Source organism: Gavialis gangeticus, unplaced genomic scaffold (assembly GCF_001723915.1).
Source record: "Gavialis gangeticus isolate Ggan-Ray unplaced genomic scaffold, GavGan_comp1, whole genome shotgun sequence".
Lineage (NCBI taxonomy): Eukaryota > Metazoa > Chordata > Crocodylia > Gavialidae > Gavialis > Gavialis gangeticus.
The window spans coordinates 16,137,038-16,152,045 of NW_017729029.1; the positions used below are offsets into that span (position 1 = coordinate 16,137,038).

The 15,008-nt window shown below is 45.0% G+C and overlaps 1 protein-coding gene across 4 annotated transcripts in view; it reads right to left on the bottom strand.

Annotated features, from left to right (window-relative positions):
- Window positions 1-15,008, bottom strand: part of FGF13 (fibroblast growth factor 13) — a 511,145-nt gene that overhangs the window by 255,945 nt on the left and 240,192 nt on the right. The window contains exon 1 of one of the 4 annotated variants that reach the window (XM_019521339.1): window positions 1,413-1,725. The exons of the other annotated variants lie outside the window; for them this stretch is intronic. The gene's annotated coding sequence lies outside the window, so the exon portion shown is untranslated. Of the gene's footprint in view, window positions 1-1,412; window positions 1,726-15,008 lie in introns of those variants that run through there. 4 annotated transcript variants of the gene reach the window in all.

Consider the following 15,008-nt stretch of genomic DNA (forward strand, 5'->3'; position numbering starts at 1 on the left):
GCTGGGGCAGAGACTGGTCTGCGTGCAATCAGAGAAGAGGGAAACCAGCCAACCTCAACGTTGCTGCTTGTCAACACCCAAAAAAAGGATTCCTGGCTTGGGACTGAACAGGTGAGGGCAACGTAAGTGCAAGTGGAGGGTTTCACCTCCATAGGATATCACCTGTTTGACCTTGCTGGTTCAGCTGGCAACTGCAGAACAATATCACCGTTAACCATCAACATGACTTCCCTGTGCTCGCAGCATTTTTGGGAGACCTGGTAATGCTTGGAAGAGCAGCACTTCAGAGCCGGCCCCCACAAGTCAACCAGTCTGCTTTCCACTCCTTTACAAAGGACAAGCCAAATCTAGCCTAGCTTCTATATATTTGGGTGACTACAAAACCAACATCTTATGGACCCTTGGAAGTCTTTGAGAGCTGGGGGGGAAGATGAATCACAGTTCTCCCTATCATATCCCCTCGCTAACTACTAGAGACAATGAAGTAGATGAGTTCCCCAACAGATTTTACATACGTTGTTTTAAAACTTAACACCTAGAGTTATGATCCGTCTAGAGAAAGGTTGAGTGAGACTGGTAGGTGAGCGGAAAGGATAACAACAATGCACAGTGAAGCCATTAATAACAGCATATGTTGGCTGTAGGATTAGGTAGGTCTAGCAGGACGTGGATTTGCAGGCAGCTCATGCATCTGCATTATCACTAACATGCCTTGCTACAAGGTTTGCTCTCTTAAATGGACATGGCAGAGAATCAGCTTAAGGGATGTTGCCACACCTGCTCAGTGCTGGCTAGCAGCCAGGAGTTTAGGTCAAGCAATAGGGCAGACAGGACCAGTTACTAGCTGCATCTTTCCTCTCCTAATTTTCCATAACTTAACATTGGTGGACGGGCCAGGACTTTCGGCCCCATCACTCAGAACGGGCTGGCAACTCTTTTATAATGTGGGGTGAGGCTTTATAAGCGCTGTGCAGCAGTTTACCCCAGAGTTCAGATCACCGGCATAAAAGTGCTCAGCATCACCAGCGTGATTTACAAAAGAGACTAGTCTTTCGCATCTCTCATACAGATGCTGGCCTGCTTGCCTCCACGTTTATGACAGGTAACAAATGAAGTAATGAAGTTGAAATGCAGTAATAAAAGGCAGACAAATCATTCATCCTGGGGAGGTCCGCATAAGACCAATTAAAATAATTTCCTAGACTTGCTGCATATAACATACTGTTCCTGAGGGAAGAAGCTACTGAGACGAGAAAGCCTCATGATCTCTATTACCCACATGTATAAATCTGCAGAAGTTTCCATCTCTAAAGCCGTAAAATAGGGGGGAAAAATACAAAATTAGCGATTATATTTTTTCCAATAAGCTGCTAAAGGAGACAGTAATAAGAAGCAGGTTCAGGGGACCTTACCTTACCTGCGAACTGTTCTTTGTGCAAAAAGTCCAACTCAAATCAATAGCAATGCCAGCCTGAGTTAAAATTACCCAGGGGAATGAGGTTTTGCAGGTCTAGATGCTGAGAAAAATTCAACACGTGGCATATCACAAGTAAATGCAGCATAACTACAGCACAGTATTACTGCATAGTGCCGTATTCTACATCACTGAAGAGAGGGGTTTAGCTCTGCACATATGTATCGGCAGCATGTTCACAGCTCCATTATAAAGGATGAAATACAATCCACTGGAAAGAATACAAATCCCCAATGCTTCCAGTATCCAGCAACCTCTGGCCAATAAGATTCATGGGCAGACTAATCCTATGGAGCAATTAATACATAATTGCCTACAGCAGGATTTGTTGCGTTTTCATTTGAACTTGCCGGTCCTACCCACAGTCAAATGAGATGGACTGACCCCCTTGGCCTTATCTGGCATGGCTCTCTCTATACCTCCGTAAAGCCAATTCCATCAATGGTTTTAACTCTGTTACCACAAAATAGCATCCATTTGCCTTGCATCTGTTGAGTTTTAAAGCAATGCAGATACTAGTCTCTAATTATAAGGCATCACAATTCATTACAATTATAAGGCTATTTATTGTTCAGATGGCCTCTGTAATCCACTTTTCTTTTTTTTCCCCAGATGAAATTCTCCACCAATTACTATCCGTGGCTCTGCCCCACAGGCCAACATTAAAATGGAGGGAGCATTTTTCCACCCCCCTTTTTTTTATTTGCATCATTTCTGACCACCTCAAAGGTTTACAACAAACTCTGTGCCAAGAACAACGAACAAGAGTTGAACGTTGCGGCTGGTGCAAACACACAATACGCCGTGACAGAGTGAACTGAAGCATGCTCGCACACACTACCAGACAAATCTGAATCACTTGAATAGACTGGCACAGCTTAAAGGGGGCTTTCTTTCATTTACAATTAGCCACTTGGCTATCACCTCAGTTTCCAGGCTCTGTGGTTGCGAATATTTACACGGCCATCTCCATCAAGAAACCATGAGCTGGAGAAGATGAAAAAGGAAACTTAAATATATGCATCATGGAAATGTTAAGTAAATGTTTAGAGCTTGCAGAAGCAGCCAGAAGGACAGGACCGAAGTTGCTGTCGAGTTAGTGGCGGGACAAGCTTCTCTGCTCTCTCTCACAACTGCAGAGGAAATGCATTTAGGGACAAAAGGCCAATCTGGTCTCTATACATATTCATTTCAGCTGCTTCTGAGATGACCTCCAGATGTTGGAGACAACTTTCTCCATCTGGATAGGAGGTGGCTATCTTATCAACCATATACAGGTGTCCGCTGGTCATGGATGTCGGTCTAGGACCGAGCTGGATTCAAATGGCATCTGTCACAAAGGCGAAAGGTCCCAAATGCTGTCACCGACTTCCAGAATGGAAACCTCACTATGCAATACCACGGTGAAGTGTGCAAGGTCTGCTTAAGTAGCGAGCGCCGGACTAAAATGGATCAAACCAAACTCACTCAATCCTTCTTTAAACACCGCCGCTTCATTCGGCAAACATACTCTCCAACTGGCTTTAAATACCTCCTGCTTTTCAGCTATTTCTAGTTGAGAAAGCCAATTCCACATGGAACTGTTGTGAACCTGGGGAAAAGCCAAATGTATTTATTTTGCATCCTCAAAATGAAAAGCCTCCCGTCAAGCCCACAATATGTTACGCTGATGCATTAAACAATGGAGCTTTTAGAAATGTAATGAGTGTGTTCCTCTACCAGATATTCCAGTAAAAGGGCATCAATATAAATCCAGCTGTAGTAAATCAGCCTAGATTGATACTTGTAAGGGCTCACTTATTTATTCCTGTATATTGGTCTATAATAGACTTCACTTTGCCTCCTTGCCCCCGACCCTATCCTGGGATGTATGTGCTCCTCCAAGAATATTGCAGCATGACTGTGATTTTGGGGAAGGGCAGAGTTGAAAATACCAGCACTGAAGTTTGCAATATAAAACAGGCCAAGAATATGGCAGACAGAGGAAGCAGGCTTTAGAGACCCAGAAACTGGTTTCATCCACAGCCTGACAAAGTCAAAAAAAGCCAGGAGTCATAAATGCATTTAAGGAGGAACATCCCAAGAGTCAGGGCATCGCTGCACGCCGCCACCACCAGATGCAGGATCTGGTCACCGCTCGCCGCTCCGGAAAGCCGCAGCTCCCGCGCTGCTCCCTGGCAGCAGGTGATGAGACAGAAGGATGCTTGTGTCTCCTCATTTGGCTGCGTCGAGGTGTAAATAGAGGAGCGTCTGCCATGCTTGACAGAGGTTTGGCAGCCGCCGGGCTGTGAATGCTGCAACCCCCAGGGACCGACGGTGTTGAATTGGCCACGTCCGGGCTGCCTGCCAACCCCAGGACAATTGCCAGGAAGCAAGTCTCACCCACACTACACCCATTCCTACATAGAGGAGGTAGCCAAGGGAGAGGGTCCAGTGCTGCTCTCAGGATCCTTGTTACAAGAGAGGCCAACAGTGGCCCTCATGGGGAGATAAGACCCTTGGCCATGTTTGTGATGAGGTCTGGTCCTGGTGTTACAACAGACTAAAGGAATCAGAACTCATGCTAGAAGAGATCTCTTTTATTAGACCAAATGGATTTTTGCAAAAAAAAAAAAGGTTTAATTTTTAAAAAGTTTTTAATTGCAAGCTTTCTGGCACAAACACCCTTCTTCAGGCATAGGAGAAAAGACTGTAAAAGTTCTCCTGGGTAGAAATGAAAGTTCGTATTTCATAGGAGAGTTGCGACTTGGGTACTTGCCCAGCTGCGGGGCAGGTTTTGCAGCCCACAGTGCGCTCTGTGCTGCCGTCACTGCCTTGCTTGCAGCATGCAAGGCAATGAGGGGCAGCTAGCTCCCGTCACACCTGCGATGGCCCCGGAGGAGAGAGGTTCCTGCTCCAGAGGGAATGGCAAAACCACAGCAAGACCGTGAGCCCAGTGCCAGGGGGAAACTATGCAACTCCCGACACAGTGGCAATCTGGGGGCAAGAAAGACAAACAAGATCCCGCATTATTTAGACTGTCTGGCCTTTCTCCCCACCGTAGCAGGAGGGAGGCAGGACTGAAGGATCCCTTGCCCCGCTCCACCCGAGCACAGGGGACAGACGGGCTCTGGGATTTGTGGCAGGAGATGCAAGCGAGGCAATTACTAAATTATTCAGCATCTGCAGACCAGCAGGCCCCCTATTAACCAGCTAAGTAAATTATCTGGGAGATCGTAATGCAGATTTTCCGTCAGCCTCTAGCCGAGCACAACTTCTGCAGCTAAGAGAGCCTCACGCTCAGGGGTCAAGCGAGTGATGCTGAGGGGAGCCTCGAGCCCCGCTCACCCCAGGTCGGTGGGCATTGGACATACCCAGCCCCACGCAGAAGCTTGCTCGCTGAAAACTACCCTGGAGGACCAAAGGTAAGGCAGGCAGGACCTTCGCAGCCCCCTACCACCCCCAGCCCCTTCACACACCCCTTCTTATTCAATAATCGTCCCTCTTGAAACAGGTTACACTTGAAAAACAGCCTGCATAAAAACACCAGCAACAACTTCAACGCCGCATCCGTAATTCTCTCACTCGACATTCATCTTTATTCTGCTCTTATTAAATATGCCAAAAGCGAGCTCCCACATCAGGCTGACAGTAGGCTGCGCCTCGCCGAGACAGCGGGGTCTAATAAACATGGTTCAACAACACAGCGAGACGCAAGCCAAGTCCGGGACAAGGAAAAGTGAGACTGGGTTAAACCTCAACTCCTATCCACGGCTCCCCACTACAGTAATTTCGGCTAGATGCTAAATAACTAATTAAAGGTTCATATTTAATTCACAGGTTTCTAAAGCCCAATTAAGAAGGTTGTGAATGTCTGGGTGATGGTTGCTAAGGCAGCTGTGACGCTGCGGTGGGCCAGAGCAATAAGTTAGTCTTTGGCTCTCAAGCATGAAGAGGACTTCAGCATTTTGGCGTACATGAATTATTTAAGGCAGACAGAAAATGAGGGGCATAATCAAATCTGTCTCTCTCGTTTCAAGCAACAGTGAGGAGGAGAGTCCTGTTTCATCCAGAAATTAATATCCGCTGGAAGACTTGATGAAGTTAAAAAGAAAAAGCATTTCTCAAGGGCCATTTCCTACGGGAGAAAGCTGTGTGATCTATGCAGAAAAAGGATCTAACTTTATGCCTTCCAATGAAAGGGCACCTTTCTAATGTTATATAATATATGGTCTGGATATGTTCAGGCAATGGGAAGAGAAAGAAGGCCTGCATAATAATCAAGCAATTTCAGAGAGCTCTACCTTCAAAACAGTCTCTTGGGTCAAAGCGAGTGAAATATTGACCTAGCTTCTGATGTCAGGGGCATAAGAACCCATCGTGGAACAGAAAATGTTCCCTTGTCCCACAAAAATCCTCAAGATTGCAAAAATTCTTCTATGGAAAAAAAAAACCAGTCACAAATTAAACCTCTACAGAAATTCATTTCACATTGATCAAAAGGTTCCCCCCCCCCACATTTGGTCCATTTTCTAATTAATATATATATCAGCTTAAAAGTCTACACAAAGTCATTTTTCATCCACAACAGTGGAACTTTGTCTCGAAAATGTCCAAACCAAACCACGAGAAATTGATCAAAAGACAATTTCTACTTGATTACAAAAAATCAAATCGAAATTGTTGAAACTGGTCCACAAAATATTTGAATGTCAATGATAAGAGACTTAGTTGCCATATACTTTGCCTACTCTGTGAAAAAACCAGGCAAACCAGGCAGGCTTGGCTATCAAAGGTTGGTCTGAAAACTCAGAAGCAGTGAATGGCCAGAGGCTCAATTTATCTACTGTGGAAGAAGGAAGGAGCAAGTCAACCTCAAAGAGATTTGAACAGATAGGTCCATGGAGTCGGGATGTCCCACAGCTGAGGCCTAGCCCGTATGGGCAATCCCCATAAACTTGGTGCTATAGTTTTACAAACTCTTAATAAAAACACCTGTGGGATTTCATCCACCACTCACCCCCCCAAATTAGGCCAGTGCCAGGATACTTTTTTCTATTAAAAATTCAGGCATTATCAGACAGATGTCCATGGGCATTCTCCGTAGGGACTATATGATTTCTTTGGCTTTGTACAGATGACAACTAGCACCTTATCTGGGAGACTTTTTCAGGCACGCTGCATATGGTGCATCCATCTATCAGAGATTGCACACCCATGGCTGGACTGACAACAGTTGGGGGAGGAAGGGGAAAATGACCAAGGTGTTTTCTTCTAAACAAATGAACTCATCCATCTCCCAAATGGAGCCTGGACGCCTATCCTGCACCAGACTCTGCACTCTTGTTGTCTGGCCCCATGCAACCAGTCGCTTGAAAAATCCCTTCCGCGTTATGAATGCAGACCAGGCGCTCAGTGATCTATGCTGTGCATCTGCGATTAGCTTCAGGACCACTGCATGATGCTGAACACTTGACCTGCAATTTTTCAGGTACTTGCCATGTCAGGCTACTGCATTACCGATGGATACTGAGGTGGCCTGACCTTTTCCGAGGCTTGTCAGTCACTTGTGAGACAACTCAGTGAGCTCTTTAGGCTGCTAAAGCAAACCGTGTTCTCAGAATGAGTATTGATCACATACCAAAGTCAATTTGATACAGACAACATGATCTAGCTTCAGCCAGGTAAAATTTTGTTCTTCCAGCTTTACCAAAGGATTTTATTTTAGACTTTTTAGCACATACTTTCCCCCCACTCCATCTCCCCTGCCCCCACAATAAGGTATAGAGCAATGGTTTTCAACCTTGTTTCATTTGCAGACCCCTAACAAATTTCAAATGAAATAAAATAGATATTAAATATTGAATCCGATTTATACAGTAGTCCAGTGGATTTTTAAACCGTACTGGACGTGCAGTTTTTAAACTGGAGGTGCGAACCCCTACAGAAATTTTGAGTGGAGGTGCAGACCCCTGTGAATTTTAAGTGTGGGTGTCCATATACTTTTGATTGATCCCAGTCATCTTTTCCGGACCCCACAGACAACAGGTTGAAAACCACTGGTGTAAAGAAACAGAAATGCAACGTAGCTGGGCACTCAAGGTCCAACGTACAGGGCAGTACCGTGCCATCACCATGGCTAATCGCCCAGACACATTTTACCAGGAATTTGGATGTCACTGCCTCTTCCTTTGCAAACTCTTGAAGTACTCACTGCTGCATTTGGGCTTTGCCGTGTGCCAAAAAGGGCTGCAGTGTGAAAAAACAGCCCCTTGCATCCAGACAAGTGCGTTTGCTAGCGAACTCCTTTTGGCACCCGCTACTTTTATTCATCAAGGAAGCTCCTTGCCAGCTCCAACCCGGAAAGCGAGACAAGACCTCCCAACTCCGAACAACACGCTGCAAAGGAAGGAAAGCTTGCCACGACCCCAGACGCTAAGTAGCAGGTAAAGCAGTCACTGCCAGCTTCATTGCAGCTGTTGATAAGTCAGACTTCTCGACAGTGACAAAGTGCACTCTAACACCGGGACTGAGAACAGCGCAGTACTAGGCTTTGCTATCTGATGGCCTCGAGCCAGGCAGACTGCATATTATTGCTATGTCAGGGACGATTTCTGCAGTTTACCAGACTGTCCGAGTGGATTACAGGCGAAAATATTCTGCAGAACACAAATGGAAAAGCCCTGCGAGAGGGCCAAATTAATATATCTGCATTTAGATGGTGTTCAGAGCAATAGCGTGTTGCGACAACAGGCTGCTTGCAGTCACTCTGCCACGGCTAACTTAACAATCGTGTGCTCTCAGGGGCTGAAATTAATAAGCTACCGTAAGAAACCGCAGGCCGATGTTTGCTCCATCGCCACACCTCGGCATTTTCAGACGGTTGTGAATGTTCAGATTTTTAATCCCGTGTTCTCCTATATTCGGTACAAGGGCCTTCACAACATGTTAACATCACTGCAGCTCCCCTCGTGTGTTTTCCACGGGTTACAAGCCAATTCCTTCAACTAAAAGCATGCAGCATTTCATGGCTCCGCTAGAGAGTGAGCTGTACCGATGGCAGAGAGGCTATTTGCTAAATAATAAAGAGAAAATACATTTCTGAATTATACACACACCTACCAGTACCAAAGGGTGTCCACGCACTTTATGTCAAATATACACATTTTATCTCAAATATAATTAGCGAAGAGTTTATCAAGTACCCACAGGGAGAGAAAGGCGACATCACTGCATGCAACGGACGCACAAACCCTGATTCATCTCCAACTGGGGCACAAGAACCCCCCAGGACATCGAAATTCAAGGCAGGGTGACAGTGGGAAAACAGTCATTGATGCCCTATGAAAAAATGCATGCCCCCTTCTTCCCTCCCATCCACCCCTGAGGTTACTGTGCTGCTCGCAACTCTCAGCCTAGCTGCTGATTTCTATTTACTGTCCATGAGGGACAAAAACCGAATTTCTATTACAGTTTCTTCCCTCTCCCCACCTAGTGCCAAGATTAAATCGCAAGTAGGCCAAGAGAGAAGCAGCCCCGAATGCAGCTGCTGCTAATGCAACGTTAAATGTTTGGACTGTAATCGACTCCCTTGGCATTTTGCTTTACTCCTCAAATTCTTTGACTCGCCGTCCGTGCCAGCTGCCTCCAAAAGAGAAAACAAGCAAATGCAGCAGCGCCAGAGACAGGAAAATTGCCAAGATTGATATGTATGAGCCATCGCTTCTCGATTAACCATTTCGCTACTGCATTCCCTGCTATCGCAAGCCAAAAGGCGCATACAGGTTTCCCTCGCTGTGTGCTGTACATGTGTTCCTGGAAAATGGCACATAACCCAAATTCGCATAAAGGGAGCCTGCTTTACAATGTAACAAATAGGGATACATTCCAAGACCTCGACTGTCTTGAACCCCGGACCCATTTCTACCACTTTTACCAGACAATTTTGGTACTTACTAACAGCAGACAGTACACACATGCACAGGGTGGTGGTGAATGTTACCATAACGGGGACGGCAACTCCAGAAACACGTGTCACAGACAATGAGCAAGGAGAACACATCCACGTGGGAGACTATTTTGGTGCGCGTCACTCCCACCATGCACCATCCAAAGCAGCTGACTGCGAGCTTCCACCACACCAATCACCTAAGAGTGAATTTACCTTGCATATAATGAATTTGGGGTATGAAAAGGGTCATCAAATAAGAGCAAATTTGCACATACAGAACCCGCATAAAGCAAGCGAAACCTGTACCGTTTTTATTGTTGTAGAACTCGCCCATCAAAGATTTCCAAGACCTCTCGATGTGGATCATGTCGTTCCAAGAATACTACACCTAGTACATAATATGTGGGCCACATGTTTGAGAACTGGATGACGTCCCAAAGATGAACAGCTTGCTCTCTGCGGACCGCTGGCAACTCCTCTACCCAGCTTGGACCCCGGTCAGAGAAGCACTAGGCTCAACAACAGTGTTTCAGTGCATCTCAGGGAACAACGAATGTGATAAAAGCTAACATTGCCATATCTGTTTATCAAAGACAAAACAGACACATTTCAGAGGCTCTGACTTTGCTCTGACAGCTGATATCTATAGATCACCATAGGGTAATAAGTGGCGTTTGTTTTCATCCATATTTCCTTAGAAAGGCCAGCAAGGGACAGCATCCCCATTTTATAGATGGAGAAAATGAGGCACAATGAAGACAACTTTCCCAAGGTCATGGAGTAATTGGCCGGCAGAATGAGGAAGGAAACCCATGTCTCCAATTCCCATCTCACGTAGGGTTTCCAACTCAGCTTGATAACTACCTAGCTGGGGTCATTTGAGCTTAAACTTGTCAGGGTCATACGAGCCCTGTATACATCCCTGCCCAGGGCAGGGGGTCGGACTAGATGATCTGCTCAGGTCCCCCCCGACCCTACATCTATGAATCTATTCCAGGAGGTTTCCAGGACGCCAACTGGCCCGCGACACACAAAGCCAACGTGCCCACATACCGCCGTATATCAGTTACGGATTATGGTGCATAGACTTCACATCAGGAAGGCAAATGCACATTACTCTTACAGTTTAAAAACCCACTGCTGTATAAATTGGATTCAACATTTAATATTTATTTGAATGAATGCCCTATCATTTGTCTCCCAGGTGACTCTCAGCAGCCCCCTGGAGATTTATATTTAATTCCTGGAGACTCCAGGACAATCCTGGAGGGCTGGCAACCCAAATCTCAGCGTCCTGTCGAGAGGGCCACACCTTATTACAACGTAAGGTTATGCTGCAGTGGTGACACGAACCCAAATATCCAGGTCACTGGAGCCCTGCTGCTTCTTCCTTGCTTTCTTTTACAAGAATATTTCAATGTTTCTTTAAAGACCAACATTTTTTTAAAACAATTTCCAGAGGGAGGGATAATGCTGACAGATGTGAAGAAACCAGTGCATCTTTTTCTTCTCAGGGTGCATAATCTTCCAGAATAGGCCTAGGTAGTCTGAAGTGGAGCTCTCCCAAGCTGTAACGTGCACCGAAACACCACCTTCTGGTTTTGAATGAATTCATTATTGAGCTTATAAAATGGCTTGTGGGCTCTCTTCTGTACTTTCTAAATCTAACCCCAGGAAATTCCCATACCAGCTTAACAATAAATGGAGTTATTTGTCATTTTCAATCAATCAAAGAACAGCAACCGAGTTAATTCCTGTGTTTGGCACCTGGCCAATACAAAGTAAATGCTGATGCCTCCAGACCTCTGAGCTGGGCTGCATGTAGGAGATGGTTACCGCTGCTGTATCCTTAGGCAGCACAAGCTCAGGGGGTTATTAAAAAGGGATCACCTTGACTGGCTACAGTGCCTTTTAAGACTTCTGGAAACCTCAGCAAGTCCAAGGCACCAGTAACACAAGTCCGTGCATCACTTGCTGCTTCAGACTAAAACAAACAAGAGGTAACCCTCAGGCAACCTCAAGCAAGGCCCTGTTTAACTTGCTCCTTCACCAGCAACTAAGCAGTGAGGTCTTGCTAGGGCCAAAACAGGCATGTTAAAATAGCATCCTATTCATCTCAATACAAAAACTCTCCATTAGCCCAGAGGATACTGGATTTCTCCAGTAGCAGGCAAAGCTTTTGGGTACCCGTCCCTACTCCCTGGCTTTGTTTAAAGCATCTATTACCTTGTCATCTCCTCCACTGGGGACAGAATCCAACAGGGTGCTGAGGTTTAAAACAAATGTCAGTGAGGGAGCTATAGGCCCATTTGTGCAAGACCTAATGTATGCCTAATGATCTGGCACCCAGGAATTTTGGGGGCATACTGATGTTGCAGACTGAGCTCTCTTGCTTTGGTTAAGTGGTTAAGATGAAAGCGGTTTAGGTGCTGCTATGCCTAATCGGTATCCTTGGAGGACCCCTCTATACAGTTCTGCCCTTCAAACAGGCTATAAAAACAGTACTACACAGCTGCTGAATAAAGTCAGGCACAATATGTAGGCCAAAACTAGATTTTTTGGCTCCAAATGTATCAAGTCAGGAGTGGCACCATATAATAAAGGCTATAATTAAAATGTTAAAAAGAGGGCAACGGTGATCTGAATCAACGTGGGTTCATCGCTCTGGCCTCAACAGTATGCAACACTTTAGTACTTTAAGGCTGCCATGTGAATATATACATATACATTCAACCACAAGATTTAGGCAAGTAAAACAGCACAAGAGATTTGGAAACATGCAGTAGAGAATAGGGTTTTAAACAAGGCAGGGTGTTTTTGATGTCCTCTAAGCTACTCACCTATTTGAAACATTACAGACTACAGGGGTTTGAGAAAAAAAAACATGAGTTCAGGATTTTACCCTCCTCTAAAGACCCCCAGATAAAATGACTTCGGTTTATCCCTACAAATCACCAATGAGAGAGGATTGGACTATGGCAATATAAGAATGAAAAAAGAAACCCACCTGGCTTTATCTTTCAGTGAAAAAAACACTTTAAACTGCTTTGTTGCTGTATATAAAAATCCAGCTTTATTAATGAAAGAATTAACTAGAAGGAAAAGTGTTAGATAAGTGTTAGGATAATGTATGCTCTCTCTTTTGAAAACTCATCACAAGCTACCCAACTCAAAGAAGGAACACCCAGGATTACAAGCATAAAGAAAGGCAGGCAAATACTCTTAAGTTTTAGTTTGAACAATGCTGCAAAAGGGTAACATGGATTATTAGGGATGTCTGTAAGGCTTTCCTACAAACTCCACCTTTTTCAAAGTTTCCTGTTCAGTTCAGACATTACCCAGCTCTTTGCTCTCACTTCCTTCATTCTCACAGGCAGGAATCACACAGCTATTCTAGATGCCAGTTTGAAGCAAAACAGTCTCTGTTTCACAAATCCTTCCCATCAAGCTGGTTTTTCCATGTTCCCTTTCACGCACTCAAAAGAGTAAGAAATCATAGAAAATGAGGGCTGGAAGGGACCTTTGGACATCTAGTCCAAACCCCTGCTCCAAGCAGGACCAGCCCCAACTAGATCATCCCAGGCAAAGCTTTGTCTAGTCAGGCCTTGACAAAGCTTTGGCTGGGATGATCTAGCTGGGGATGGTAGATGTGCTAACACGCATTAAGGAGCATTAAATTTAGATGTGAATAGCTAAGTCATATTAGTGTATGTGTAGATGCGCAAATGCACATTAATGTGGTGTGTGTCAATAGACAGACACCATGTTAATATGCATTAGCGCATCTGCACCTGCACTGATGCAAGTTAACTATTCATGCTGAAATGTAATGCTGCTTAATGCGCATTAGCACGTCCACGTGTAGACGTGTGCCCAAATCGCCTTAATGCAAGGCGCATTAAGTTTAAGTGCATATAAATACACATGTAGACACCCCCGTGTCTTCCATATTAACACTTGGCCACTGTCACCTCCAGACCTCCTTCAGCACTGCCACCCTCCAAAAGTCCCTTCCCGCCAAACATCCCATGTCTCGGAAAAGCTACACAATGCTTCCAATCATACGCAGTGCTGCATAAGGGAAGACAATAAAAAGTTAAGTTCCAGAAGGTCAGCTATAAAACCTATGAAGCAGATATTTTTATGCATTTGCTCTCTTGGCAAAAGCTTTGTCGTGACAGCTTTGCTTCAGCTTAATATGCTGGGTAAAGAGCACCTTCGCTGTGCCTGAATGCACCACGTAATGAAGCAGAGCTGGACAATACTTTTTAGTCAAACAAGCTATTCTTGGAAACAGGGACAGTCCACCAGGTTTGGTCGACTTGAAGATATTCACCAACCTAAGCATTTTCACTATGCAATTTCTGCAGAAGAAAAACAGGAGGTAGGGGATGTATTCACAACACAGTCCTGGTGCTGATGGTTTCCCCTTTCCCCATAACCTGGTAGTGAGCATGCTAATGCTAGGATATGGGAGAGTACAGTATAATTCTCTTCTCTATCTAAAGGGGTTTGAACATGTTTTACATACTCGGGAGAGTACCCAATTTATGACAGAATAGGCTGTTTTGGGGTGGGGTGCTTTCAGTCTGTCCTGTTGACGCTGTTTCACCTTGTACTTAACCTTTCACTGGGGAAGGGACTGGAATCCAAACGTCCAGCTTCCCCAATATGATTCCTAACCAGGATTATATAGCCACTCTCTCTCTCTGAATATTTAACGTTAGTGGAACCACTCCGGCAAAAAAGCTCAGCTCAGCCTTGGGTCTGGGTACTCACCCAACAAGAGGAAAACCTATGTGCAAATCAACATCTGCCCTGAATCAGAGCAGGCATCTGAACCACGAGCTGCCACCTCCCAAACCCAGACTATTCCAAGGGTGGGCCTCTCCAGATGGTCCCCCTGGTATACAGCATATAAACTAATGTTTCTTAAGCCATGGAGAACAACTCTGTAGGCTACTTGAGAGGCTGACAATGGGAGTTCAAATCCCACCAGGCAGAGATGGGAATGGAAACTTTATCCCTAACCACCACGTTATTCCTTAAATGGAGAACTCCCACCATACTTCTGGCTTATGGGTAAGTCCTGCTTAGCTTTTCTTCTCTGTTCATTCAAGATGTTCAACATAATATCAAGACACGTTGTTGGACCAGAGCTCAATTTCTCTCTAAGAAATATTGACAAATTTGCATTTAGTTCAAACACAATTTTTTTCCATGCGCACCCACCCACCCACACAGTCTTCCTGCAGCTCCACCATGAATGTCTATTTTGGCCTTGACAGTGTTCCAGTAGGAAGTACTAAGGCAGATGCTAATGCAGAAATGTCCACATAAAATTGGTGGTAGAACCTGGCCCCTGGGATGACACAAAAGTAAGGTGACCAAAGACCACATTTTAGTAGATCACTAATTGCACCGCTGCAACTACTCAACACCCTCCACCACCCACAAAAACAACCCTACTAGATGAAACTAGATTCTCCTCCTTCACCTCTCTCTAAGAAATAAAAAATGTAAATATAGATGTATGTAGTTAAATGCACTATTACTACATTGCTATTCCAAGTTTCTTTAATCAAACAGGAGTTTGACTGAAAA